At 38.3% G+C, this 27200-nt stretch overlaps 1 long non-coding RNA gene across 1 annotated transcript in view; it reads right to left on the reverse strand.

Moving 5' to 3' along the window:
- Positions 1 to 27200, reverse strand: part of LOC133648022 (uncharacterized) — a 149658-nt gene that overhangs the window by 22578 nt on the left and 99880 nt on the right. Inside the window, exon 2 of the long non-coding RNA XR_009825822.1 lies at positions 17599 to 17706. This is a non-coding gene — a long non-coding RNA (uncharacterized LOC133648022). The remainder of the gene's footprint in view (positions 1 to 17598; positions 17707 to 27200) is intronic.

The raw sequence follows: 27200 nt of genomic DNA on the forward strand, positions 1-27200 counted from the left end.
TAATGATAATGGCAATGAGGGATTTTTAATCACTGCTATGTTGAAATTGTAACTAATGTTGATACTGTTGTTGATAATATTCATTTTTGTTTCACTACTTTTGGTTTGTTCTGTGTCGTGTTTGTGTCTCCTCTCAATTGCTCTGTTTACTGCAGTTCTGAGTGTTGCTGGGTCGGGTTTGGTTTTGGAATTGGATTGCATTGTTATGGTATTGCTGTGTATTGTTTAGTTGGATTGATTAATTTAAAAAATAATAATAATTTTAAAAAAATTGTTTTTTAAAAAAAATCTATTTTTAAAAAAAAGAGAATTGATTCTGAATCGCACAACATGAGAATCACGATTCGAATTCGAATCTATTTTTTCCCACACCCCTAATATATATATATATATATATATATATATATATATATATATATATATATATATATATATATATATATATATATATATATATATATATATATATATATATATATATATACACATACATACACATATACAGTATATACTGTACATATATATACAGTATATATATAGTATTTGTTGTATTTTATGTAAACATACATATATAAATATACGTATATACATACATATATATACACATATGTATCTATGTATATATATATATATATATATATATATACACATATGTATACAGTGTTTCCCATAAACTGCCAAGATACCTGTGGCGGTGGGGGCGTGGCTATGGGCGTGGCTATATGCGTGGTCACCATGACATCATCGAGTAATTTGCATAATTTACTACAATGATTTGATTTTCTCTAAAAAGGCTAAAAAAATGTATACTTACTAATTAATAATAACACTTTTGTTATTAACGTCCATCCATCCATCCATTTTACAATATAATTACAACACTTTATGTACATATTTATATACAGATTTGAACAATAAGTTATTCACTGAAATATATTTATTAATTGTGGTTCTTACAAAAAATACATCTTATAAAATATAAAAGCTAAAATGTCTCATAAAGCTCTGCCCCTTTAATTAGTGCATACTAAATTTAACTTTAGCCTACTACTACAACCATATTATTTACCAGCAACATAAAGTGAAACAGAGGCAGAGGTGTCCTGCCACAGTCAGTAACAAATAAACAGAAAACAGTAGTGGTGGTAGATAGACACAGAGCTTCATCAAACTTCTGATCCACTGAACAAAGAGCTCCAAAAATCTTGAACTTTAGACTGCCATCAGTTTTACTCCCTACACTTAGCCATGTGTTTCCTACTGCCTGCAGACTTTGCACCCTTTGTTATATACACATGTTGTGTTTCTAATATAAATACATTTAATAAAGTCAAATACAAATAAGGCAACAAGAGAAGTATCCTACACTTCTCTTTTGTAAAGTAAATCTGAACAGCCGATATGGGCATCTACATCAACTATATGATTTGCCTGAGAAGCTGGAGAGGACAAAAAAAAATATATATATATTTTTTAAATTTTTTTAAATTTTTTTATTTTTAATTTTTTTTAATTTGTGGCGGACGTAATTATTTCGTGGCGGGCCGCCACAAATAAATGAATGTGTGGGAAACACTGGTATATATGTATATATATCAGTGACGTGCAGTCAGGGGAGGCAGGTGAGGCGGGGCCTCACGTGCCATCATGGAAAGAAAAAAAATGTAAAAAGAAAAAAAAAATATTAAATTGTCATATGTATCCAGTGATTATACTATAAAGTTATTTTCCATTTAACTTCAGCAGTTGTAGATTATTTTTATTCAAAATCGCTGAATTTTCACATTTGCCGTTCAAATACTGAGAAGAGACCAGCCAGTTGAGCCTCACCATGGATTGCGCAATGACTCGGCTAACTGCTGGCCTGCTGTGCAGTGAGACCGTATTGCTATGTGAATTATATTATACATTTCCATAGTTTAGTTAGCTGAGGTATATAATGTACAGTGTATTTTGTCAACAACTGTATGTGTGTAACGTATTACTTGTGCTGAGCAATCATAAAACGGCTGCGAAGACGCACCGGGTGAGGCTCGCAGTAATCCCGCCTCCTGGTGGTAGAGGGCGGTAGTGATCCCAGGGATCATTCTTGCGACTACTCGGCTGCAGAAGAAGTGACAACAAGCAGCAACAGTTAGCAGCGATCGTTTATTTTTTCCTCTCGCCTGGACTTTTAACAGGGAGGATTATATATCTAAAATAAAACAGTTTTCTAAACTGGACTTTCAATCGAAGCAGGAGGTAATCATTAAAAGATCATCTCCATCGAGACAGAGAGACTTTTAAAACTGAAGAAAGATAAGGAAGACTTCTATAAACAAGTTATCGATGCTTTTGTTCAAAAGGAGCCGCGCATGGACTTCACTTATAAGTAAAGGTAAGACCATAATAACGTTTTTTTTTATTAAATGTGCTTTTTGTGTGCTACAGTTTGTATGTGTAAAGTTAAAGTGAAGTTAAAGTACCAATGATTGTCACACACACTAGGTGTGGTGAAATTTGTCCTCTGCATTTGACCCATCCCTTTGTTCACCCCCTGGGAGGTGAGGGGAGCAGTGGGCAGCAGCGGCGCCGCACCTGGGAATCATTTTTGGTGATTTAACCCCCAATTCCAACCCTTGATGCTGAGTGCCAAGCAGGGAAGAATGCTGGTATGAGCTTTTAAACATAACCCGTTAACTGCTGCCAATCAAATGGTGAATAAGATACTCTTTAGGGTTCATATGTTTGTAAATCTGACTGGGATGAAGTCAGTGCCTCACCAGCCATGAACCTCACTGCACGTCACTGATATATACACTACTGTTCAAAAGTTTGGGGTCACATTAAAATGTCCTTATTTTTCAATGAAGATAACTTTAAACTAGTCTTAACTTTAAAGAAGTACACTCTATACATTGCTAATGTGGTAAATGACTATTCTAGCTGCAAATGTCTGCTTTTTGGTGCAATATCTACATAGGTGTATAGAGGCCCATTTCCAGCAACTATCACTCCAGCGTTCTAATGGTACAATGTGTTTGCTCATTGGCTCAGAAGGCTAATTGATGATTAGAAAACCCTTGTGCAATCATGTTCACACATCTGAAAACAGTTTAGCTACAAAACTGACCTTCCTTTGAGCAGATTGAGTTTCTGGAGCATCACATTTCTGGGGTCAATTAAACGCTCAAAATGGCCAGAAAAAGAGAACTTTCATCTGAAACGCGACAGTCTATTCTTGTTCTTAGAAATGAAGGCTATTCCACAAAATTGTTTGGGTGACCCCATATATAGTTACTTTATTTAATGTGGCCCCCGAGTCAATAAGTTTGGACACCTCTGACCAAGACAGTCAAAACCTTACCCTCACATCTTTATATGTTTAGAGCCTATGGCAACTACTGTATTTTGATTTGTTATTGTTGCTTTGGCATAAATGACACGATCACGAGTCGTTTAGAGAGATGTTTGCATATTTAAGCGTGCGTGGAATGTTTTTCATCAAAACCAGCTTTAATCAGCAAGTGAAACGCCAGTTTCATTGAAGGTCTTTCCACTGATGTGTTTTCAAAACTCCATCTTTCCACTGGCAGTGTCATGTAAAGCCTGGCAGCTCGCTCACTCTCCCCTGCGCTGGATCCAGCGTTATAGTCGCGCTGCCGTCGGGAGCCGCTCGCCAGACCGACAGCTGCTCGGAAAAAAAGATTGTGGAGGCTTCAAAGAGAACAGGCGAGTCCCAGTGTGACAGTAAAAACCGTATCCAGTCGCTGACGGCTTTAAATGTTCACGCGCACGCCTCCAGTGACCCCCCCCCCCCCCCCTCAGCATTGCAGGGCCAGGGAGGGCCATAAATCTGACAGCTGGGGTTGCTTCATTAGCGCTGATGCAAGTGTAAGAGTGTGTAAATCATTAACAGAACCCCAAAACAAAGGCTTTTCTTGGATAGTAAGATGAATCTAATGAACTACTGCTGCATCAGCTTGCTTCTGGCTGACGAGTCTTATACAGCTGCAAGTCATGAGCAACCTGCTCTTCAGCACAAGTGCAAAAAAAAAAAAAAAAAAAAAAAAAAAGCACACAGCGTGAATGTGCACGTGTGAAAAAAACACGCTGTTTACATGACTGTGTTTCTGTCGCCATGGCAACAAATTCAACCTGTCCACATATCATCAGGTGGCTGATAATGGATTTGTCTGGCAGTGATGATGTCACTCCATCTGTACAATGAGGCATTAAATGTGTGCGTTGGCTCTGTGTTGAGTTCAGGATCCCGGGGAAATGAAAGTGCCAGTGTCGCCTCCAAATAGCTCCTCCGTCTTTTAAAGTCACATAATTTTTTTTTTTAAAAAGTCTAAGCCGTACACTTGGGCATCGTCAGGAGCTTTGTTTCATTGTATTTTCCATTCGTACTCAAAAGCCAAGAAAAACAGAGCAGCGTCAAAGTCAGACCTGTAAAGAGCGGCAAAAGCTGCAGAAATGGGAGAGTGGGAGACTTTATTTTATATGACTCCTGTGTATGCATCCCCCGCTCCCTTTTCCCGCCCCTGGCGTGCAACATGGCTCTGAGCTCGGGCCAAAGCGTTTAGCCGCTGCCGCCATACCCCCGCCACGCCTCTCCCTGCGGACACATTTTACGGTTCGGGTGCTTCTCTCTGCATTTTCTATCGGCAACGCGAGGCGGGCGTTCCCCCGGCGGGGGCTCAGGAGAGGCACAGCAGCTTGAGAAAAATAAAGAAAAACATATTTTTCAAACCTACTAAGCCATACCTAGGCCACATGCGGCCCATTAAGATTTTCAACCCGGCCCGCCGGACGTTCTACATATTTTTTTAGACCTTTAACATCAAAACTGTAGCCGCCATTATGATGTGCAGTGCTATTTTTAAATGACCGTAAGCAGGGCCGGCCCGTGGCATAGGCCGTATAGGCAAATGCTAAGGGCGCCGTCCATCAGGGGGCGCCAAGCCAGTGCCACAAATGTTGGAGGAAAAAAAAAAAAAAAAGTTGGTACTATTAATATTAAATACAAAAAATAATCCCAGGTTAATTAAAATGCAAAGTAAAGCCTATTTAATAGAAATATTATTTGTTACAACATTACGACCCCCCCCCCCACACCCACCCCCCGCACGGTGCGCCCCCTCCCTTCCCGTATCACGACTCTTACCACATCAAAAAATCAACACAAGATGTCAAAACGGCCAAAACTGTCAGGTGCCCAGGGAAGAAAAAATAGAAAAGAAGAGGAGAAACGAGAAAAAGACAGAGGTAGCAGGTAGGTAACGTTAGCCTACATGAAATGATTTGTCTGTTACAGAATGTGATAGTAACCTGGCTTTTTAGCATTAAGCTAATGTTACATGATTCGGCAATTGCTAATCAATAAATAGCTAGTTCTGTTTTAACGTCGGGTTAATATTGTGGAGGGGGCTAAATTGTTATGGAAAATAATAATGTAACGTTAGGTAATTACAGTACTCCCACCTTACATTCCTCAGGGACATTTGTATTAGATCTTTTAAGCAGGTGTTTTTTGTTGACATTGTTATTGCCTTCTGGTTAGCTAATGTTTGCCCTGCAGGTAATAGTCACTTTTCCACCCCTTTATATATTAGGTATAGTTGTAAGCCTAGTTGTTAAAGTGCACATTATTAATGTTAATTAAGCAATATCACATGAGAGGGAATGCTGTTTTTTAATTTGAGCACTGCTGTGATTCGGTTAAAGATAATCATAACATAACATTCTCATATAATATGTTAATTTGCTTTCTTTAAGTAAAAAAAAAGGTCAAAGACAAAGCTATTCGGTTTCTTGTGAGTATATACACTTCACTGCCGATGTGGGGGGTGGGGGGGGGCACCTAAAATCTTGCCTAGGGCGCCAGATTGGTTAGGGCCAGGCCTGACCGTAAGTCTTGAACTATAGAAAGTATTTCAATGGTTGAAATTTGCACTTTTGGGTGTTATAGGAGTTATTACGGTAATCTACGTCACAGCAGCTCAGACGAGGAACAAAGCAGAGTGGGCGAGGTTTGTTTTCAGAGCAGCCAGCCCCAAACGCCTGTGTCAGGAACAGATGTGGAAGCAAATTTTTAACAACAAATTTCTGCATAAAAGTGATAATATATCATATTGTAGGTGTTTATTACACTTTGCATTCATATTTTGCTGTTTGTTACATTTTTGTTGTGTTTTGCTTGATTGTAAAAGATGTCTATGGTGGAGCAATGTTCATATGTTGTTAATATTCAGTGTTTTATTGTTCGTAGGTAATATTGTAAATCCCACTTTCTTTATTTTAATGTGCATTTTGGGTGTCCCATTCAGTAAAAAAAACTATAAAATTACATTCAGTTTTTTTGAGGTGGTCTGTCATAACGTTTTTAGAATTCTATCGGACATTGTGACTAGAGATGTCCAATATTATCGGCCGATAAATGCTTTCAAATGTAATATCGGAAATTATCGGTATCGTTTTTTTTATTATCGGTATCGTTTTTTTTTTTTGTTTGTTTTTTTTAATTAATTTAACATAAAAAATACAAGATACACTTACAATTAGTACACCAACCCAAAAAACCTCCCTCCCCCATTTACACTCATTCACACAAATGGGATGTTTCTTTTTGTTATCAATATTCTGGTTCCTACATTATATATCAATATATATCAATACAGTCTGCAAGGGATACAGTCCGTAAGCACACATGATTGTGCGTGCTGCTGGTCCACTAATAGTACTAACCTTTAACAGTTAATTTTACTCATTTTCATTAATTACTTAAAATAGTTGGCGATTAATTTAGTCATCGATTCGTTGGATCTATGCTATGCGCATACTTTTTTACTTTATTTTTATTTTTTATAAACCTTTATTTATAAACTGCAACATTTACAAACAGCTGAGAAACAATATTCAAACTAAGTATGGTGCCAGTATGCTGTTTTTTTTCAATAAAATACTGGAAAGGATAGAAATGTAGTTTGTCTCTTTTATCCGATTATTAATCGATTAATCGAAGTAATAATCGACAGATTAATCGATTATCAAATTAGTTGTTAGTTGCAGCTCTACTATAATCCCAATAATAATAATGTATCATTATTATGATTTGTATTACCCACTGAGGATAATCCTATGTGCTGTATCAGCTAATCTGTACTTTACACTCTCAAGTAAAGGAACATTTGACAGATTTATGATCATATTCAAGTAAATAATGACATACATGATTATCTAAATTCATATTCTGGCCACTTTATAAGAAATGTGTTTATAATAAAACTTCCCCCAAAAAAACCAAATTATTATTTAAACAGAACAGGCCAAAAGTTTGGACACACCTTCTCCTCATTCAATATATATTTTTATTTTTTTCATGACTATATACATTGTAGATTGTCACTGAAGGCATCAACACTATGAATGAACACATGTGGAGTTATGTACTTAACGAAAAAAAGGTGAAAAAACTGAAAACATGTTTTATATTCTAGTTTCTTCAAAATAGCCACCCTCTGTTCTGATTACTGCTTTGCACACTCTTGGCATTCTCTCGATGAGCTTCAAGAGGTAGTCACCTGAAAGGTTTTCACTTCACAGGTGTGCTTGAAGCTCATCAAGAGAATGTCAAGAGTGTGCAAAACAGTAATCAGAGCAAAGGGTGGCTATTTTGAAGAAACTAGAATATAAAACATGTTTTCAGTTATTTCACCTTTTTTTTGTTAAGTACATAACTCCACATGTGTTCATTCATAGTTTTGATGCCTTCAGTGACAATCTACAATATAAGTAAACTTTGATTGATTGATTGATTGATGTTAACCAAATCTATGCAATAATGTTTTTTTAGTGGATGTAAACATACCAAGTGTGTGTTTGTACAAACCCCGTTTCCATATGAGTTGGGAAATTGTGTTAGATGTAAATATAAACGGAATGCAATGATTTGCAAATCCTTTTCAACCCATATTCAGTTGAATATGCTACAAAGACAACATATTTGATGTTCAAACTGATAAATATATATTTTTTTTGCAAATAATCATTAACTTTAGAATTTGATGGCAGCAACACGTGACAAAGAAGTTGGGAAAGGTGGCAATAAATACTGATAAAGTTGAGGAATGCTCATCAAACACTTATTTGGAACATCCCACAGGTGAACAGGCAAATTGGGAACAGGTGGGTGCCATGATTGGGTATAAAAGTAGATTCCATGAAATGCTCAGTCATTCACAAACAAGGATGGGGCGAGGGTCACCACTTTGTCAACAAATGCGTGAGCAAAATGTTGAACAGTTTAAGAAAAACCTTTCTCAACCAGCTATTGCAAGGAATTTAGGGATTTCACCATCTACGCTCCGTAATATCATCAAAGGGTTCAGAGAATCTGGAGAAATCACTGCACGTAAGCAGCTAAGCCCGTGACCTTCCATCCCTCAGGCTGTACTGCATCAACAAGCGACATCAGTGTGTAAAGGATATCACCACATGGGCTCAGGAACACTTCAGAAACCCACTGTCAGTAACTACAGTTGGTCGCTACATCTGTAAGTGCAAGTTAAAACTCTCCTATGCAAGGCGAAAACCTTTTATCAACAACACCCGGAAACGCCATTGGCTTCGCTGGGCCTGAGCTCATCTAAGATGGACTGATACAAGGTGGAAAAGTGTTCTGTGGTCTGACGAGTCCACATTTCAAATTGTTTTTGGAAACTGTGGACGTCGTGTCCTCCGGACCAAAGAGGAAAAGAACCATCCGGATTGTTATAGGCGCAAAGTTGAAAAGCCGGCATCTGTGATGGTATGGGGGTGTATTAGTGCCCAAGACATGGGTAACTTACACATCTGTGAAGGCGCCATTAATGTTGAAAGGTACATACAGGTTTTGGAGCAACATATGTTGCCTTCCAAGCAACGTTACCATGGACGCCCCTGCTTATTTCAGCAAGACAACGCCAAGCCACGTGTTACATCAACGTGGCTTCATAGTAAAAGAGTGCGGGTACTAGACTGACCTGCCTGTAGTCCAGACCTGTCTCCCATTGAAAATGTGTGGCGCATTATGAAGCCTAAAATAGCACAAGGGAGACCCCCGGACTGTTGAACAACTTAAGCTGTACATCAAGCAAGAATGGGAAAGAATTCCAGCTGAGAAGCTTCAAAAATGTGTCTCCTCAGTTCCCAAACGTTTACTGAGTGTTGTTAAAAGGAAAGGCCATGTAACACAGTGGTGAACATGCCCTTTCCCAACTATTTTGGCACGTGTTGCAGCCATGAAATTCTAAGTTAATTATTATTTGCAAAAAAAAAAAATAGTTTATGAGTTTGAACATCAAATATGTTGTCTTTGTAGTGCATTCAATTGAATATGGCTTGAAAAGGATTTGCAAATCATTGTATTCCGTTTATATTTACATCTAACACAATTTCCCAACTCATATGGAAACGGGGTTTGTATATGGCAGGGCGACGTTTGGGTTTAGGGTGGAATGGGGGCCTTTTAGGAGTCTTGTGCACGGGGGCCCAGAATTTGGTGTTACGACCTTAACTGTATGCTCCAGAAAATATTTTTTTCAGGGAGTAGGAGAGGCCCTTGTTATATTACATTCTCTGTGCGCCACACTTTTTAAAGCCTTGCTCTAAAGAAAGGAACCAATGAGACACACCTTGTCGTGCCTTTTGTCATTTCACCTGGTTCAGTTACATTCAAGTGCAGAACTATTGACTTCATGTCAGGTATTGCAATTATGGTAGACTCTATCCTGAGCATATCAACATGCTTATCTGCACTCAGTGTGGAGCCGTACTTCTGTACTCCTGGTTATAAAAAAATTGCAAACTGGCTAGACACAGCGACTAACTTTCCACTGTGTCTAATACGCTCGGTATGTGCTTCCTTGTGCCAAATTCCTTAAAACAATAACAAAAGGCAAGACTCTAAATTGCCCATAGGTGTGAATGTGAACGCTTGTCTGTCTCTCTAAGTAGGACTTTCATGACCTCCCTTGTATATTTGGGACTTATACACAAAACATTTTATAACAACTTAAAATAAAAGTACATTTGATTGTTTGATCATTTAACACATCATTTAAATATTTATTCAATTATTGATTTCATTATTTCATGATTTGACTAATTATTTCGCGATTTATTTATTAAATTATTTCATAAACTTGTGTTAGAATTTATTCTTTATCCATCAAAGTCAGCCATCAAAGTCAGTGGGCGGGGCTAACCTGACGTAGACCATCGATTGCTTTCGTCTGAAACTTAGAACTTTAGGAAGTATTTCAAGGAAAATATACTTTTTCGAGAGTTGGTGGTAGATATTTTAGACGTTGCGGAGTACCGTATTTTTCGGAGTATAAGTCGCTCCGGAGTATAAGTCGCACCGGCCGAAAATGCATAATAAAGAAGGGAAAAAACATATATAAGTCGCACTGGAGTATAAGTCGCATTTTTTGGTGAAATGTATTTGATAAACCCAACACCAAGAATAGACATTTGAAAGGCAATTTAAAATAAATAAAGAATAGTGAACAACAGGCTGAATAAGTGTACGTTATATGAGGCATAAATAACCAACTGAGAACGTGCCTGGTATGTTAACGTAACATATTATGGTAAGAGTCATTCAAATAACTATAACATATAGAACATGCTATACGTTTACCAAACAATCGGTCACTCCTAATCGCTAAATCCCATGAAATCTTATACGTCTAGTCCGGGACGTGCACATGATTATAGAGGGGCAGGGGCTCAAAGTCAGAAAAGGGCAGGAATTTTTTTTTTTGTCCTTTACACAATATGGAAATTAATGTAAAATTAAATTTGCTAATAGGAAGCTAACTACTTAGCTGTGTGTCCTTTGTAGGTAAAAGTGATTGCCATTTCTTTTGTGTCAACAAATTATGGTCATAATGACTTAATTCACATTATCATAGGCTTGGAAGACATGAAAAGCAACAAAACACTGGTTTATTATTAGGCTATTTATTGTTAAAGATAAGCACTTTAATATTGAACATTGAACAGTGCAACATGAACTTTGAAAAAAAATACAAAAATAAATATCCAAATGGAAAAAACTTCAATGTGAAAATCTGTCCTTCTTCCCTTAACTTGATGAAAACACCATCAAGTTGTAACTTATAGTCTTTCCCACTTAATGCTCAGACTAACAACTGAAACGCAATACAGGGCCAAAAATATGGACCAGGGGCCAGTAGGGCTGTATCCTTTCTTTTTTTGGCATTGTGCTGCAGGCATAATCTACATGAATCAAGTTTAAATACAGATGGTAATATTCTTAACAGATAACCTACATCTTATATCCCCAGAATGCTGAAATTATTATTATTATTAATAATAATAATATTAATAATTATTATTATTATTATTATCATTATCATTATTCGTCTTATTATTATTGTTATTATTATCATTATTATTATTTTGTTAACCCACACAGTAATAGCAAAGTCACAATAAACTTTTTATCTAAAACTCTACTGTGAGAAAAATGTGATCCGCCGTAAACACAGTGCATTTTATTTTGAAAATTAACCCGGTGTTTTATTTTGTATTTTGTTCACTACTTCCTGTCCCGCACGATCCGCTGTGCTCTGTGCGGACTTGATGTGCCGTGCTCAATTGATGCGCCGTGCTCCGACGTCCGGCAAAAACAGAAGCTGACACATTGACTAATAGAATAATACAGCGTTTTTCTGAAATATTACCCATATTAGATGCTGAATAAGTGGACGGCGACTAGACCATAACATAACTCACAGGTTCAAGTTGCTCCACTGTCACGTCTCAGGGGCGCAGTTGGCTCTCTCTCCTCTCACTTACTCACACTCGCCCTCTCTCTCTCTCTCTCTCTCTCTCTCTGGCGGAACGGCAGGCTCAAACAACCCCGCATTACAAGAAAACGTGGAGTTTTTGTACCGCTGTTTTTTTTTTACATCTCTGACAGGAATTTATTAATGTTGTTTAAAGGGGGAAAAAAAAGAAAAAAACACACCCACACAGGCAGAGGGCACTTTTTAAGACGAGGCAAAAAAGGGCAGGGGCTCGAGCACCCATAGGGCCCTGTGTGTGCACGTGCCTGCGTCTAGTCTCTTACGCGAATGAGCTAAATAATATTATTTGATATTTTACGGTAATGTGTTAATAATTTCACACATAAATCGCTCCTGAGTATAAGTCGCATCCCCGGACAAACTATGAAAAAAACTGCGACTTATAGTCCGAAAAATACGGTATGTTGAAGCAAGATGTGTCGACTGAGTCGACAGGTAAAGTAGAGGAATTTATTGAAGTTGTCTGAGTTATTTCTGCAAGTTCAGATCTAGATATTGACCAGGGGCCGTACTTATCAAGCTTCTTAGAGTGCCATTTTACACTTAAAGGGAAACTTCGGTTTTTTTCAACCTGGGCCCTGTTTTCATAATTTTTTCTGTATATGTGAGTGCTGGATAAAACATTTTTTGAGGTCGCGCCAGTATTGAGCAGGGCAGGCAGCCTCCAGCCCAGCTAACGCTCGTACACAGGGCAACTGGCTCTCGTCAAAATTCGGCCTATAAACATGCATTTTTTTCACACTGACAGGCTCAGATAGTTACAATGAGTGTCCGACAACATACTAGAAAGGAGAAATTAACGTATGTCTCTACCTTTAGCTGGAGATCGCTGTTTGTTGTGAGCAGTGTCCAAATCTCACCACGCTACAAATCTCGTTCCGAAATCTCGCGATAACTCGCGACAAAACACCGGTGGAAAAACAGTTACCTGACTGAGGTGAAGAGAGATGACTGAAGTGATTTTCTGTTGGATTACCGAAGATTACTTCGGTAATCCAACAGAAAATCACTTCAGATTGATTACCGAAGATTACTTCGGTAATCCAACAGAAAATCACTTCAGTCATCTCTCTTCACCTCAGTCAGGTAACTGTTTTTCCACCGGTGTTTTGTCGCGAGTTATCGCGAGATTTCGGAACGAGATTTGTAGCGTGGTGAGATTTGGACACAGCTCACAACAAACAGCGATCTCCAGCTAAAGGTAGAGACATACGTTAATTTCTCCTTTCTAGTATGTTGTCGGACACTCATTGTAACTATCTGAGCCTGTCAGTGTGAAAAAAATGCATGTTTATAGGCCGAATTTTGACGAGAGCCAGTTGCCCTGTGTACGAGCGTTAGCTGGGCTGGAGGCTGCCTGCCCTGCTCAATACTGGCGCGACCTCAAAAAATGTTTTATCCAGCACTCACATATACAGAAAAAATTATGAAAACAGGGCCCAGGTTGAAAAAAACCGAAGTTTCCCTTTAAGTCCTGAGAATTTGCGAAATTTAGTCCTACTCTCAAACTTAAGAATAAAAGCTTTTTTATCAACGTTCTTAAGTCTAAGAATCACTCCTACTCTCCACGATATTTAAGAGACCTTCAGAGGTGTCTTAAGTGGTTAGGAGTTGCCAGCAGGGGATGGCACTGAGGCGAGAGAGACGTGCGCGAACGTTCAGGGAACGGAACAATGTTTTTGTTTTTTTTGATGACGAGCAGCTGATCAAACGGTATCGTTTAGACAGAGCGGATATTATTTTTGTCACAGATTTAATACTTTTCGATTCCTTGTTGATTTCTGCATGTGTCCGCAGTGGGCTAGTATATATAGAGCCACCCACACCAGTTTCAAATTAGTTGCCTAATTTATGAATTGGAAATAAAATGTTATGACAGTAGCGTATGTGTGTGGCCGTGAGGGGAGTGACGTCAGTGAGTGTGTGGGCGAGAGAAGAGAAGAGAGGGAGCGGTAGCGTGAGTGCCGGCGGGGACTAGTTTGTTTTGTATTATTTTGTAGTTTATTGTCAAAATATACACTCCCATTGTCCACTTAAATATTTCCAAGATATTTCTTTATTCTTAGACAACGGATTCCCTTCCGTGATTGGTCATTTCTATGGACACAGAAATGACGTCACCTAAAATTCCGTTTACGGCACATAGTAATGTCGTAATTCAGCTCTGAGTGTGACACTTAAGATTCAGTCCTACACTTCGCTGAAAGTGTGAGTAAGACGCTTGATAACTAACTTTTAAGTGCAGCTTTCAGCGAAGAATTTATTTACTCTTAAGTCAACTCTTAGCAGACTTCTTTTGAGTAATTCTAAGAAGCTTGATAAGTACGGCCCCAGAACTCCTTTACTTCTCTGGTCGAAGTTCTACGGGCAAATGGAAATGCCGGGTAACCAATCAGGCGTTAGAATCAGCCCACCGACTTTGAGGGCTGAGTTAAAAATGTTTTATTAATTAAGTGCTACCACACAGGTTCATAAAATAATGAGATAAATCATAAAATAATGAATTAAACTGTGTGATTACATCAGGAAATGAATAAATCAATAATGATAGTAACTAAATGAATAAATACATAATTAAATATGAAAATGTATGAAATTATTAACGACTTGTCCAGGGTGTACCCCGCCTTCCGCCCGAGTGCAGCTGGTATAGGCTCCGGTACCCCCCTGAACCTCGAAAAGGACAAGCAGTAGAAAGTGGGTCCCAGGGACCCCATCAAGTCATGAAAATGGGGTCCCACAGTAAATTTTTGGGATCCCACTTTTTTGTAACCGTTTTGAAAACAAATGATAATTTATATAATTATATCTCACATTCTATATTGTGTTTTGGAAAAAGGTTGTTACTTAATTCATAAAAAAAAAAAAATACAAAAGAAAACCTATTTTACTGCATGTGTAAATATTTTCAGTTATAAACATCCATTCACTTTCTTCTTTCCTTCATGGATCTAAACTTTACCGCTGCCGGTATTTTTTTCTATATTTTTATTGTAATATTTTCAGAATGTGTTTGTTCTACTTTTGGCCAAAGTAAGACAAAGAAAACAATCTGAAGTCGTCTTTATTTTTTAGTTTTAATGCCATGATTTTAATAGTCCGGCCCGCGTGTGCACACATTTTCCTCCATACGGCCCCTGAGCTCAAATGAGTTTGACACCCCTGTGTATACAGTACGTTTATTTTCTTAGTCTTCTAATATGATAAAAATTCATACTTAAAGGGGAACTGCACTTTTTTGGAATATTGCCTATCATTTACAACCCTTATGCGAGACAAACACATATTTGAGTTTTTATGTATTCTAACTCCTAAATAAACATTAGCAAAAGTCATGAAACAATGAAGGTGATGCAAGTTGCTCTATTCTGCCTATGAAGCGCTCTAAAAACATCGAAACACTTCCATCAATGTTTTATACACAAATTGTAAGTATATATGTAATGTAGTGACAGGCACATTTACAAACCCCGTTTCCATGATTTGGGAAATTGTGTTAGATGTAAATATAAACGGAATACAATGATTTGAAAATAATTTTCAACCCATATTCAGTTGAATATGCTACAAAGACAACATATTTGATGTTCAAACTGATAAACTTTTTTTTTTTTTTTTGCAAATAATCATTAACTTTAGAATTTGATGCCAGCAACACGTGACAAAGAAGTTGGGAAAGGTGGCAATAAATACTGAAAAAGTTGAGGAATGCTCATCAAACACTTATTTGGAACATCCCACAGGTGAACAGGCAAATTGGGAACAGGTGGGTGCCATGATTGGGTATAAAAGTAGATTCCATGAAATGCTCAGTCATTCACAAACAAGGATGGGGCGAGGGTCACCACTTTGTCAACAAATGCGTGAGCAAATTGTTGAACAGTTTAAGAAAAACCTTTCTCAACCAGCTATTGCAAGGAATTTAGGGATTTCACCATCTACGCTCCGTAATATCATCAAAAGGTTCAGAGAATCTGGAGAAATCACTGCACGTAAGCAGCTAAGCCCGTGACCTTCCATCCCTCAGGCTGTACTGCATCAACAAGCGACATCAGTGTGTAAAGGATATCACCACATGGGCTCAGGAACACTTCAGAAACCCACTGTCAGTAACTACAGTTGGTCGCTACATCTGTAAGTGAAAGTTAAAACTCTCCTATGCAAGGCGAAAACCGCTTATCAACAACACCCAGAAACGCCGTCGGCTTCGCTGGGCCTGAGATCATCTAAGATGGACTGATACAAAGTGGAAAAGTGTTCTGTTGTCTGACGAGTCCACATTTCAAATTGTTTTTGGAAACTGTGGACGTCGTGTCCTCCGGACCAAAGAGGAAAAGAACCATCCGGATTGTTATAGGCGCAAAGTTGAAAAGCCAGCATCTGTGATGGTATGGGGGTGTATTAGTGCCCAAGACATGGGTAACTTACACATCTGTGAAGGCGCCATTAATGCTGAAAGGTACATACAGGTTTTGGAGCAACATATGTTGCCATCCAATCAACGTTACCATGGACGCCCCTGCTTATTTCAGCAAGACAACGCCAAGCCACGTGTTACATCAACGTGGCTTCATAGTAAAAGAGTGTGGGTACTAGACTGGCCTGCCTGTAGTCCAGACCTGTCTCCCATTGAAAATGTGTGGCGCATTATGAAGCCTAAAATAGCACAACGGAGACCCCCGGACTGTTGAACAACTTCAGCTGTACATCTAGCAAGAATGGGAAAGAATTCCACTTGAGAAGCTTAAAAAAATGTGTCTCCTCAGTTCCCAAACGTTTACTGAGTGTTGTTAAAAGGAAAGGCCATGTAACACAGTGGTGAACATGCCCTTTCACAACTACTTTGGCACGTTTTGCAGCCATGAAATTCTAAGTTCATTATTATTAGCAAAAAATATATATATATATGAGTTTGAACATCAAATATCTTGTCTTTGTAGTGCATTCAATTGAATATGGGTTGAAAAGGATTTGCAAATCATTGTATTCCGTTTATATTTACATCTAACACAATTTCCCAACTCATATGGAAACGGGGTTTGTATAATAACATGTAATGTTTACGTATTTTGCTCATTTTAAGCTTTTTTTTTTTTTTGACTGCCCTAATTCGCAGCAAAGTCCCAAGCTGACAAACCCTTGGTTCTTTGTTTTTTTGTTTTTTTTGCAAAAATATATATATATCTATTTTTATATTGCTCTTTTTATCTTTGTTATGAACAATATTATGTAAACTCGAAGTTATTATTATTTTTTTTGGTTCTTTGTTGTTGCTATTTTTGTATTACAACATTTTATTATTTGATCATGTTGTACTGCATTTTAATCTTTTGTTTTGTGATTGTGTGATGTTTTTGCCTGGACCCCAGGAAGAATAGTCTCCACTGCGGTGTAGACTAATGGGGATCCTTAATAAACTAAATAAACTAAACTAAACCCTAAACATGAACTTGCATCATTCTCGCTGTGTGCCAGCTTCCCAAATGTCTTCTCTCAAGTCTGCATGACCATTCTTGCAAACATCGAGTCTTGAGAAACTGCCCGATTCCTGTCAATTACTAATCAGTCCACACAGGGAACATGACGGCACCTGTTTGGCATCTGATTGCCACTCATAACATCTGCCCCCCTTGTCTGCGGATAATGCTAACCTTGTTTCATAATTCATATTCCCAGTTTTGTTTCTGGTATTTGGCTTTGCACCTGCAACTGTATGTGCTTGAACATGGACACTTACTAAAGCAGATGTCCTACATCATGTCTTTTTGCTGTGACCTCTGTCGTCTGGTCACGGCGAGGACAGCTGAGGTCAAAGCAGCGGCCAGATAATCCACATCACGCCTGCCTGTTAATAGAAAACAGACATTAATGGCAGATTTTTGCATGTGATTAATTAATTCCGTTTTCCAAGCCGTTCTTTTCCTCCCTCTCTCCGTCTGAGACGTTTCATCAGTGTTGCCACGGACAATTAGTCTGATTGTTTTGCACTGGCATCCAACCGAGCATGCCTGACGGGTCTTGTGCCCACAAGAAGAAGTAGAAGAGCAGTAGGAAGTAGGAAAACCCAACCTGACATTTCCTGTCACAACCTTTCAACAGGAAAATGTTTTTTTTTTTTTGCACAAATGCAAATGGATGAGGAAATTAAAAATGGAAATATTGTCATTTAATAAGGAAATGTCAAACAGAAAGTGCTGTGAATGTCATTTGTGTGCTGTGGTAAAGGAACCAGGAAACTATGCAGTGGACATAAGTACATGCTTTCAAAAGAAACTACAATGTAAAGTGGATGTCATCCTAAACCAGTCCAAAAGGTCAGACCAAGATCCGATTGTAGGAAACCCAAGCCATTTTTCTATTAAGAAATAATATACACTACCGTTCAAAAGTTTGGGGTCACCCAAACAATTTTGTGGAATAGCCTTCATTTCTAAGAACAAGAATAGACTGTCGAGTTTCAGATGAAAGTTCTCTTTTTCTGGCCATTTTGAGCGTTTAATTGACCCCACAAATGTGATGCTCCAGAAACTCAATCTGCTCAAAGGAAGGTCAGTTTTGTAGCTTCTGTAACGAGCTAAAGTGTTTTCAGATGTGTGAACATGATTGCACAAGGGTTTTCTAATCATCAATTAGCCTTCTGAGCCAATGAGCAAACACATAGTACCATTGTAAATAATGTAAATAATTCAATGTGATTATCTTGTCTGATGACTGTATTATGATGATAGTATATATCTGATAGTATATATCTGTATCATGAATCAATTTAAGTGGACCCCGACTTAAACAAGTTGAAAAACTTATTCGGGTGTTACCATTTAGTGGTCAATTGTACGGAATATGTACTTAACTGTGCAACCTACTAATAAAAGTCTCAATCAAAAAAAAAAAAACAACCATTAGAACACTGGAGTGATAGTTGCTGGAAATGGGCCTCTATACACCTATGTAGATATTGCACCAAAAAGCAGACATTTGCATCTAGAATAGTCATTTACCACATTAGCAATGTATAGAGTGTATTTCTTTAAAGTTAAGACTAGTTTAAAGTTATCTTCATTGAAAAGTACAGTGCTTTTCCTTCAAAAATAAGGACATTTCAATGTGACCCCAAACTTTTGAACGGTAGTGTAAGTTCAATTAAAACAAAAATAAACAAAGGGGTCATATTGTCAATACGTGGACTATGGCGGCGCAAATTACTGCGCGGATTGCTTTCCCAGGATGCAAAACAACTAGACTGGACTTGGCTTGAAGGTAAATACATCTTTTATTTTTACACTAACAAAAGAAACAAAAGGCGCGCACAAGGCGGAAGTACAAACTTGGCTAAAAAAAACAAAACTAGCACTTGGGCAAAAACTATGGACGTGAAACAAATAAACACTTACTGTGACATGAGCGGAACAAAAACGTACGTGGCATGGCAAGAAGCATAAACGATGGAATAAAGCAGGGCATGAAAATGACAGAGGTAAACAGAGTTAATGTCGCCAGACAGACTGCCTGGCAACTGAAAGCTTAAATAATACCGACATGATTAGTGACAGGTGCGCGAGTGCAAAACGTGAGACAGGGGAAACTAATGAGTAGTCATGGTGACAAGGCAAGGGAGTGAAAGCAGGAACTAAAAAGTGTTCAAAAACCAAGCAGAACATAACTAAACAAAAACATGATCAACAGACATGACACATATCATGATATTTCATCTACATCAGGGTTTCTTAACCTTTTCCACTACAAAGTCTATGAAGGATCTCATTCATCCAGGTCATTGTCATCTCAGGGCATTCAATCGATCGCAACTGGACTGTTTGGTTTGTCTTAGGCCCCTTCTAGGTTATCCGGGGTATGTCCCACCTAACCTTATCCTTAACCTACTCAGTGGCCTAGTGGTTAGAGTGTCTGCCCTGAGATCGGTAGGTTGGGAGTTCAAACCCTGGCCGAGTCATACCAAAGACTATAAAAATGGGACCCATTACCTCCCTGCTTGAGACTCAGCATCAAGGGTTGGAATCGGGGGTTAAATCACCAAAAATGATTCCCGGGCGCGGCCACCGCTGCTGCTCACTGCTCCCCTCACCTCCCAGGGGGTGATCAAGGGTGATGGGTCAAATGCAGAGAATAATTTCGCCACACCTAGTGTGTGTGTGACAATCATTGGTACTTCAACTTTAACTTTAACTTATCCCTGTCCACGCACACAACAACGCCACCGTTTAAGACCCCCTCCGTCAGTCGGCGCAACGTGACCTTCTACGCATGCGTGGAAAATGCGCACGTCATAGTTGCTTTGTGTGCAAGTTCTTAAATTAAATGTAACTTATCTGAACAATATCCAATGTTATGGTAATTCAATTAACTGGAATCCAGCGTGCTGTGGTGCCCTATTGTATTGAATCACACCTGAGTCTCATAAATTAATCAAATATTTAAAGGCCTACTGAAAGCCACTACTACCGACCACGCAGTCTGATAGTTTATATATCAATGATGAAATCTTAACATTGCAACACATGCCAATACAGCCGGGTTAACTTATAAAGTGACATTTTTAATTTCCCGCCAGACTTCCGGTTGAAAACGTCTAGATATGATGAGAGTTGATGCGGAAGTATTGGTACCCCAATGAATACAATACAAAAAAGCTCTGTTTTCATTTCAAAATTCCATAGTATTCTGGACATGTTGGTGAATCTTTTGCAATTTGTTTAATGAACAATGGAGACTGCAAAGAAGAAAGTTGTAGGTGGAATCGGTGTATTAGCGGCGGACTACAGCAACACAACCAGGAAGACAGAGATGGACAGCAGACGCGTTAGCCAACAAACTCACCTTAACTTCCTCCGTCTTGCCGACCGCATCTGTGATCGGGTGAAGTCGCACCGTCGATCGCTGGAACGCAGGTGAGCACGGGTGTTGATGAGCAGATGAGGGCTGGCTGGCGTAGGTGGATAGCTAATGTTTTTAGCATAGCTCTGTGATGTCCGGTTGCTAAGTTAGCTTCAATGGCGTCGTTAGCAACAGCATTGTTAACCTTCGCCAGCCTGGAAAGCATTAACCGTGTAGTTACAGGTCCCTGGTTTAATAGTATTGTTGATCTTCTGTCTATCCTTCCAGTCAGGGATTTATTTATTTTGTTTCTATATGCAGTTAAGCACGATGCTATCACGTTAGCTCCGTAGCTAAAGTGTTTCGTCAATGTATTGTCGTGGAGATAAAAGTCACTGTGAATGTCCATTTCGTGTTCTCGACTCTCATTTTCAAGAGGATATAGTATCCGAGGTGGTTTAGAATACTAATCTGTGATCCACAATAGAAAAAGGATAGAGTGTGGAATCCAATGAGCCAGCTTGTACCTAAGTTACGGTCAGAGCGAAAAAAGATATGTCTTGCACTGCATTCTAGTCATTCACTCTAACGTTCCTCATCCACAAATCTTTCATCCTCGCTCAAATTAATGGGGTAATCGTCGCTTTCTCGGTCCGAATCGCTCTAGCTGCGTTGAAAACAATAGGAAAATGTGAGGAGCCTTTCAATTGACTACGTCACGCTACTTCCGGTAGGGGCAAGGCTTTTTTTTATCAGATACCAAAAGTTGCGATCTTTATCGTCGATGTTCTCTACTAAATCCTTTGAGCAAAAATATGGCAATATCGCGAAATGATCAAGTATGACACATAGAATGGATCTGCTATCCCCATTTGAATAAAAAAAATTAATTTCAGTAGGCCTTTAATGGACATGTGAAAGTAAACAACTTGTTAGCGAACTTTATATATTATGGACCAAAATGTTGAGTAATCGCTCGACATACATGGCGGACAATAACTGATACAGTCTGCTTTGCCAGTCCAAAAGCATTCGCTGTTTTCCGTTGTCTTCCTTCGTCGGCCAGGTAATACAAAGCACACGCTACCTTATTTATCACATCCACAGGAGCCCGCATTCTCGTTGTCTCTCCTTCGACAAATGGACAAAGTTTTTCGGTAAGTAGAATCACAGCTGACCTGGACACAACACACCCTCGTTGACAAACATATCCCACCAGGCTGCCGTTCTTCCAGGGCTTATCCAAAACCGTCGTTCAACATTGCTGTGTTGCATCCGAAATAGCGGCAATCGCGCGTTTCCTTCTCTTAAGGCAGTGGTTCTTAACCTTGTAGGAGGTACCGAACTCCACCAGTTTCATATGCATATTCACCGAACCCTTCTTTAGTGAAAAATAAAACGTTTTTTTCTTAATTTAATCTTAATTTATGAATATTAATCATGAAATTATGTTATTCTATTAAAGAAATACTAATAAATATATATTTTACAAACAGAAAGTTACAGGAATGTACACATGATCCCATGTTTACATCTCATTGTGCAACATGTGAATGTTAAGTGGGAACTAAATGCGATATCTGAAAGGGGTACACATTATTTCCAAAGCAGGACCCCCACCCAGACATATAATACTAGTACACAGCTCATGAAAAAACAATATGTTTTGTTATTGTCATTGTAAGTGGGCCAAAACACTTATATTAGAAAATAATCTCATGGAAATGACTGCTGTCATTTGATTATAATAATAAATTATTTAACTTGTTATTTAGTCAGGTTTGGGACAGGTGTGCTGCAGGTGTGAACAGTGCATGTGCACGTCTGACGTCGCTCACATGTGCTCCACTGAATGCTCAAGGAGTTTTTGCGTTTGCTCACACATATGGAAAATTAGAGGGGACATTGTTTGGGTGTATCCATAATACGCAGATAGGGAAAAGTTGTTATTTACACGATGAGTCGGGTGTGTCTTGACCTCCGTGGTGGAGGCTCCGCCGAACCCCTGAGTCCGACTCACCGAACCCCTAGGGTTTGATCGAACCCAGGTTAAGAACCACTGTCTTAAGGTATTCATGTGTGATTTCCACAAGCGTCTCTACATGTAGAAGACGGAGAAACACGGGCATGTCTGGATGACTAGCCTCCATCTTTTCAGTCGTTACCTCCGAGTTAAAAAAACAGTTGATATGAAGCTGGCTGTGGCGCGTTCTTTCTGACGTCACTTCCGGTGTGGGGTGTGGCCTTTCTGCCGTCACTTCCTCTTCAAACTCAGTTTGTTGAAAGGACAGTGTTGTATGTGGGAGACAGGTGGTATCGCAGACCCAGTGGCGTGCAGTCACTAGAGGCAGGGGAGGCGGGGCCTCACCTGCCATCATGGGAAAAAAAAGAAAAGAAAAAGAAAAAAATATATATTAAATTGTTATATGTATCCAGTGATTATACTAAAGTTATTTTCCATTTAACTTCACCAGTTTTAGATTATTTTTATTTTTATTTTCACATTTGCCGTTCAAATACTGAGAAGAGACGGTGCGGTGATCAGCAGCCAGTTGAGGCACGTCACTGCGTTGTGCCTCACCATGGATTGCGAATCGGCTAACTGCTGGCCTGCTGTGCAGTGAGACCGTATTGCTATATGATTTATATTATACATTTCCATAGTTTAGTTAGCTGAGGTATATAATGTACAGCAGGGGTCACCAACCTTTTTGAAACCAAGAGCTACTTTTTGGGTACTGATTAATGCGAAGGGCTACCAGTTTGATACACACTTAAATAAATTGCCAGAAATAGCCAATTTGCTCAATTTACCTTTAACTCTATGTTATTATTAATAATTAATGATATTTACACTTAATTGAACGGTTTAAAAGAGGAGAAAACACGAAAAAAATGACAATTAAATTTTTAAACATAGTTTATCTTCAATTTCGACTCTTTAAAATTCAAAATTCAATCAAAAAAAAGAAGAGAAAAAATAGCTAATTCGAATCTTTTTGAAAAAATTAAAAAAATAATTCATGGAACATCATTAGTAATTTTTCCTGATTAAGATTAATTTTAGAATTTTGATGACATGTTTTAAATAGGTTAAAATCCAATCTACACTTTGTTAGAATATATAACAAATTGGACCAAGCTATATTTCTAACAAAGACAAATCATTATTTCTTCTAGATTTTCCAGAACAAATTTTTTAAAAGAAATTCAAAAGACTTTGAAATAAGATTTAAATTTGAGGGTTCCAGGTTCGATCCCCGCTTCTGCCAACCTAGTCACTTCCGTTGTGTCCTTGGGCAAGACACTTTACCCACCTGCTCCCAGTGCCACCCACACTGGTTTAAAAAGGTAACTTAGATATTGGGTTTCACAATGTAAAGCGCTTTGAGTCACGAGAGAAAAGCGCTACAAAAATATGATTCACTTCACTTAATGCATCCAGCGGGGCATCACAACAAAATTAGGCATAATAATGTGTTAATTCCACGACTGTATATATCGGTATCGGTTGATATCGGAATCGGTAATTAAGAGTTGGACAATATCGGAATATCGGGTATCGGCAAAAAAGCCATTATCGGACATCTCTACTTGTTACTGTCAATATCAACTACCGTATTTTTCGGACTATAAGTCGCAGTTTTAATCATAGTTTGCTCGGGGGTGCGACTTATACTCAGGAGCGACTTATGTGTGAATTTATTAACACATTACCGTAAAATATCAAATAATATTATTTAGCTCATTCACGTAAGAGACTAGACCAGTGGTTCTTAACCTTGATGGAGGTACCGAACCCCACCAGTTTCATATGCGCATTCACCGAACCCTTCTTTAGTGAAAAATTAAAAACAATTTTTTTTCAAATTCAAGACAAAGTTATATGTTTTTGCTAACACTTTAGTATGGGGAACATATTCTAAGTAACAAAGACTTAATTTAGAGTTATTTGGTTAGGGACCCTGACTTAAACAGGTTGAAAAACTTATTGGGGTGTTACCATTTAGTGGTCAATTGTACGGAATATGTACTGTACTGTGCAATCTACTAATAAAAGTTTAAATCAATCAATCAAAAAAAATGTTAGGGTTATTTGGTTAGGACCAGGGTTAGAGGGTTAGGCTTATAATAAGGCCATACCGAATAAGGCATTAATAAGTACTTAATAATGACTATTTAAGAGCCAATATGTTACAAATTTACATGTTAATAAGCAACTAATTAATGGTGAATATGTTCCCCATACTAAAGTGTTACCATGTTTTTATACTGGTGCACAAAATGAACCGTGCATGAACATCACCTTGTTCAAACAACAAAACCAACACAGTGCATAAACTCACAACAAATGACACACCTGCAAATCAGTCTGACTTCTGCTGTTGCCGTATCCGTAATACGCCCGATAGGGAGAAGTTTTTATTTACACGATGAGTCGGGTGTGTCTTGACCTCCGCCGAACCCCTGAGCCCAACTCACCGAACCCCTAGGGTTCCATCGAACCCAGGTTAAGAACCACTGGACTAGACGTATAAGATTTCATGGGATTTAGCGATTAGGAGTGACAGATTGTTTGGTAAACGTATAGCATGTTCTGTATGTTATAGTTATTTGAATGACTCTTACCATAATATGTTACGTTAACATACCAGTTGGGTATTTATGCCTCATATAACGTACACTTATTCAGCCTGTTGTTCACTATTCTTTAGACATTTTAAATTGCCTTTCAAATGTCTATTCTTGGTGTTGGCTTTTATCAAATACATTTCCCCCAAAAATACGACTTATACTCCAGTGCCACTTATATATGTTTTTTTCCTTCTTTATTATGCATTTTCGGCCAGTGCGACTTATACTCCGGAGCGACTTATAGTCCGAAAAATACGGTAATATTTTATCTGAGTCTGTAAATTAGTTTGCTTGTTAAAGATTTTTGTTTGGTTTTTGTATTGTGCAGTTATATTTATATGGTAATTAGTATTCTGTGACTGTAAATTGTTTGCTTGTTTGTTTGTTGATGCTTGTATTTGTTTCTGTATTGTGTAGTTATAATTATATGCATTTACTTGTAGTTGTATTGAGTTTGTGGACCCCAGGAAGACTAGTGGGTTGTTGTGGCAACCAGCTAATGGGGATCCTTAATAAAAATCTAAATCAAATCAAATTGTTCGATATGACTTCAAACCATAACCATCATTACCGTATTTTTCGTACTATAAGTCGCAGTTTTTTTTCATAGTTTGGCCGGGGGTGCGACTTATACTCAGGAGCGACTTATGTGTGAAATTATTAACACATTAGCGTAAAATATCAAATAATATTATTGATCTCATTCACGTAAGAGACTAGACGTATAAGATTTCATGGGATTTAGCGATTAGGAGTGACAGATTGTTTGGTAAACGTATAGCATGTTCTATATGTTATAGTTATTTGAATGACTCTTACCATAATATGTTACGTTAACATACCAGTTGGTTATTTATGCCTCATATAACGTACACTTATTCAGCCTGTTGTTCACTATTCTTTAGACATTTTAAATTGCCTTTCAAATGTCTATTCTTGGTGTTGGCTTTTATCTAGGGATGTCCGATAATGGCTTTTTGCCCATATCCGATATCCCGATATTGTCCAACTCTTTAATTACCGATACCGATATCAACCGATACCGATATCAACCGATATATGCAGTTGTGGAATTAACACATTATTATGCCTAATTTGGACAACTCAGGAGCGACTTATGTGTGAAATTATGAACACATTACCATAAAATATCAAATAATATTATTTAGCTCATTCACGTAAGAGACTAGACGTATAAGATTTCATGGGATTTAGCGAGTAGGAGTGACAGATTGTTTGGTAAACGTATAGCATGTTCTATATGTTATAGTTATTTGAATGACTCTTACCATAATATGTTACGTTAACATACCAGTTGGTTATTTATGCCTCATATAACGTACACTTATTCAGCCTGTTGTTCACTATTCTTTATTTTAAATTGCCTTTCAAATGTCGATTCTTGGTGTTGGATTTTATCAAATACATTTCCCCAAAAAATGCGACTTATACTCCAGTGCGACTTATACATATTTTTTTCCTCCTTTATTATGCATTTTCGGCCGGTGCGACTTATACTCCGGAGCGACTTATACTCCGAAAAATACGGTACCTAGTTTACATTTTTGATGTTTTCTGCTGGTGGTGTGCCTCTGCATTTTTTCAATGAAGAAAAATGTGCCTTGGCTCCAAAAAGGTTGCAAAACACTGTCCTACTGTATGTGCATGACAATATGTGGCTCCTTGCCTGACTGATCTTAGGATCTGCATTTACAAAGCTTGCAGAAGCGCAAGTGTTTTGAACAATCAGGAGCGGGTGTACGATACATTTCACGCATCGTCACGGTACATCAGCTCTTCGATCAAAAACGGCACAATCAAGTGTTTTGTTGCACTCCGTCAGCCCAAACATGCTGGTGAGACCATATTGAC

Source organism: Entelurus aequoreus, linkage group LG04 (assembly GCF_033978785.1).
Source record: "Entelurus aequoreus isolate RoL-2023_Sb linkage group LG04, RoL_Eaeq_v1.1, whole genome shotgun sequence".
Classification (NCBI taxonomy): Eukaryota; Metazoa; Chordata; class Actinopteri; order Syngnathiformes; family Syngnathidae; genus Entelurus; species Entelurus aequoreus.